A 3,922-nucleotide genomic window follows, 5' to 3' on the forward strand; every position below is an offset into this window, starting at 1 on the left:
AGGTCTTGCGAGTATCAGGGTCGAGATGTCTTCGCTGGCCGCAGTGAATTCCTGTTGACAGGGGGTGGAACTGGAACTGGCCTCGAACTGTGGAAGATATCTAAGCCTAGTGAGGACAGGTGCTTACCTTTTCTGGTTATTCTTGGAGACAGCAAAGCAGAGTTAGAAGCAGGAAGCTATGTCGGGGTGTAGTCCTGGAGGTCTTGCGAGTATCAGGGTCGAGATGTCTTCGCTGGCCGCAGTGAATTCCTGTTGACAGGGGGTGGAACTGGAACTGGCCTCGAACTGTGGAAAAGCCAAAAGTGGAGATTAACCAGTGATGTCAAATTGATGACAGTGACAAATTTCTGTCCTTTGGAGCGTCAGAAATTACAGTAAATGAAGTGCATTGAAGAGTAAAGTGATATATTACCTGGATATATTGAAGGTATTTATTATCTGACATTATTGCAGCCAATGCATCCAAAGTGTGGCAGGTTCCAGATAATTTCGCACCAAATTAGAGTTGTGGGAGCTGTTGGCCTGCGGCATGGTCACCAAGGATGAACCTGAAGGAATAGGTAGATGTTATGAAAAGGAGAACATTTTACAAAAAATCATAAATTGAAAATAAATTAGACATGGAAAATGTCTCAGGCTGGTAAAAACAGTTGCTTACCTTTTCTGGTTACTCTGAGACAGCAAAGCAGAGTTAGAAGCGGAGTCCAATATCAGGTTGGAGAGTCCTGGAGATCCTACAGGGATTGGAGTCGAGATGCCTTAGCTGACCCAAGTGGGCTGATGTATGTTGACGGGGGTCCTGGAGTCGAGATGTCCTCGCTGACCGCACTGAATTCCTGCTGACAGGGGTGGTACTGGAACTGGCCTGGAACTGGAAAAGCAAGTGGAGAAACGAGCATATCTGGAACATAGCAAATTAACTGAAATTCGTTCTACTGGAGCTGAAACGTTGGCTAGAGGATGTCCCGCGGAGGCGCCGGTGGGGGTGCGGGGCGGGCGGCTGCTGCAGCTGACGAGTGCAGGCGTGTCTCAAGGTTACTCTGGAACAGGAACGAAACTTGATTAGAATCATTATTCCAAATTAATATCCAATAAGCCAACTAGAAGCCACAACAAATAACAGCTTCCGCTTACTCGCAGCGTAGACGACCATGAAGACACGGGAGCGGCCCTCCGCGGCGACGAGGCCGCGGTGACCTGGTGGTGGTGACGCACAGCTTGGCTCTCCCAGGGTGGAGTCCAGAGCAGAGAAGGCGGCTGAGGTCTCGACGGGCGGGGCAGCTGCGTGAAAGTCAAACAGAAAACACGGTATTAACTCTGGTTCCTACGTGTGGTTGCAATAAGCGATCAGTTTGCCCTCGTGATCCCCCGGTCACTATGTAATAAAAACACCCGCACAGCTATAGCTGCGGCCGACACACTGCCCTGGTGGCTGCGACTCAGCGCCGGTCCCGCGGGGGGGAGGGGGCCTAGGGGGGACACCCGCGGGGTCCAGCGGGTGCAGGCCCAGGAGGCGCGCCAGCCAGCAAGCAGTGGGGCGATATCAACGAACTGACCAGGGCCACTACAAGCGGGCCAAATGAGGAACAAGATGCTTTCCAAACGTACCTGTGCGGTCTGCTGACCACGGCCATCAGCGTCTAGGAAGGGGCTCGTCACGGCAAAACCGAGATGTCTACTGGAACATAAACACAATATAATTAGTATTCAAGTAGAGTCAACAGTCACAAACCAGACGAGTGAATTTCTCCTCTAAGCTGGAACAGTACCTAGATTGTTAATCCCATAAAGTCCAACTGCGGCGGCGGCGGCGGCGGCGCGCACTCCGAGTCCGAGGCTCAGCAGCGTAGCGGCCGACAGCGGTGGTGCTTCCCCGCGACTGCGAGCGAGACGCGGAGACAGCTCAGCAGCACAAGCCGAGTCGAGACGGAGTCAAACAGCAGCGGGGGCCAGGCTAGCGCTAGGACATAATATAGGAAATTAGGCTTAACACAAAGCATGACGACGTTCTAATGGGACACACGACTGACCTTGAAGAGTGAAGAATGTTCTCCAAAGTCTTCGTTAAGTTATGAAATTTAAAATATGTAATAAATCGCGGTTGATAAAACTTTAAATGATATCGCGGTTGAAAAATATTTTAATTATATCGCGGTTGAAAAAAACTTAAAATTAAATGGTAATCCAATTTAATTCCGGATCCCGAAGTGAGCGAAATAATCAGTTATTTAACATCGACGAGCGATCGTGGAAAATGAACACGGACTGCAGCAAAACAACGGCGCGAAAGGACTCGAGAGCATTGTTCGACAATGCAATATGCAGTCATAGCTTTGTTGTGTATTGGAGATGAGTACCCTTTGGAAGTGTTATTAGCCCCCTAGTAAAGTTAAAGTTACGTATCGCTAAGTAGACCTGAAACCTTAAAAGAAATGGGTGCCGTACTGGGCTTTAAAGAAGCGATTGTACACAAACTCTAGCGGCGAACGACGAGGCCTACCTTTGGCAGCGGCAGCGGCATGAGCTGCGACCACGCCGCCACCTCAGCGCTCGCCCAGCTGGATGCGGTGGATGCGCTGGGGCTGGGAGTCGACTTGGACGGGGCATCCGGCGGCCGGAGGACATCGTGGGCTTCTCTCGCTGGCGATGCACCTGGAGTTCTTGCTGGCGATGCACACGAGGGGATACACAAACCGAAGGGGCCGGGCTGTGGTCCGCGGGCGCGGACCACGCGTTTCGCGAAAGACTGCGCGGGGCACGAGAGGGCATTCCCTGCGCGAGCCTCTGCACGGGCGCACGGGCGCGTCCAAACAGCAGCCGACGTGGGCGCTAGGTACACCGAAACATCGGTGCCGACCAAATAGGCTCGATGTAGAAGACGTTTGAATGCCGAGCGAGGCCCACAGATCTGCAGGGCGATTCCGCGCGGTGTTTATAGTCGCGCCCTCTCCCTCCTGGTGGCAGCGGAGTGCGACAAGGACGGAGAGAACAAAACACCGTGCGGAACCACCCTCCTGGCGAAGACGGCGGTCAGGCAGCCCGGTTATATCGCTCACCGTTACGCATCCGCGCCAGGCGAGCCGGGGTAGCACCAGGCACCAAAGGGCTTCTACCTCAGTCAAAAGGTAGAAAATAAGACCTGCCGCGGAGGCGGAGCGCGGGGCGCGCGGCGGGGCGAGCCGGCGCAGTGTCTGCTAAACAGCGACAAATCAAGCCACACGGGGCGGCACGGCTTGGCGATCGCTTCACTCCGGCTCAACACAGATTGAAACGCCTTATTTACCTCGCTTGTTCGTCCCAGAACCGGAGATTAACCAGCAAACCTGAGGTGAAAAAGTGAGGGAAAGAAAATCGCCAAAGTCGGAATCAAAACAAAACCCGAGGGGCGCGTGGGCCACGGCGGGGCGCGCAGCCGTGTGTGGTGACAGGTGACATAGTACGGGTGCAACAACAGAACAGTCAAATGAGCCACACGGACGGGGCCGGCGCGACTTCGCGATCATTTTCACTACCGTTCAACGCCTGTTGAAACGCCATTTTGACGTCACTTGTTCATCCCAGTGCCAGAGATAGACCAGCAAATCTGAGGTGAAAAAGTGACCAATGGCAACATACACGAAAATCGGAATCAAAAACCGGGCGCAAGGGAAGGGAGTCGCGGAAGCCACGAGGCTGGAGCGGAGTGCGGGGGCGGTCTTCATCTTCACGTCGAGCTGATGATGTGATGCGATGCGGCACGGTAGACGCGAGCAAGCTAAGCGCGGCGCGACCCAAACTTCGACAAGACGGACTTGACTTGACAAACGGCGTACAGGACGGATCGCGAAGTCTTGATCTTGAACTCTTCTGGGGCCGGCTGGCGCCCACGAGCCAGGTGGGACCGCGGGCTCGAACCGAATGAACGATGAACAACAGGGAGCTC

At 53.9% G+C, this 3,922-nt stretch overlaps 1 protein-coding gene and 1 long non-coding RNA gene across 8 annotated transcripts in view; both read right to left on the reverse strand.

The window, feature by feature from the left end:
- On the reverse strand, window positions 1-3,911 carry LOC113206426 (uncharacterized). 7 transcript variants are annotated; one of them, XR_008011117.1, is made up of 9 exons: window positions 3,616-3,911; window positions 3,284-3,323; window positions 1,770-2,664; window positions 1,609-1,678; window positions 1,135-1,281; window positions 937-1,040; window positions 659-871; window positions 413-548; window positions 123-285 (listed from the first exon to the last, which is right to left on the reverse strand). It is a non-coding gene; the product is annotated as an uncharacterized LOC113206426 (long non-coding RNA). The 7 variants fall into 7 exon arrangements; XR_008011116.1 differs by lacking the exon at window positions 3,284-3,323; XR_008011114.1 differs by having other exon boundaries at window positions 1,770-3,323.
- Window positions 1-3,922, reverse strand: part of LOC113206387 (kynurenine formamidase) — a gene marked incomplete in the record, with an annotated part of 22,822 nt that overhangs the window by 9,107 nt on the left and 9,793 nt on the right.

Source organism: Frankliniella occidentalis, unplaced genomic scaffold, assembly GCF_000697945.3.
Source record: "Frankliniella occidentalis isolate FOCC.00 unplaced genomic scaffold, Focc_3.1 Scaffold50, whole genome shotgun sequence".
Classification (NCBI taxonomy): domain Eukaryota; kingdom Metazoa; phylum Arthropoda; class Insecta; order Thysanoptera; family Thripidae; genus Frankliniella; species Frankliniella occidentalis.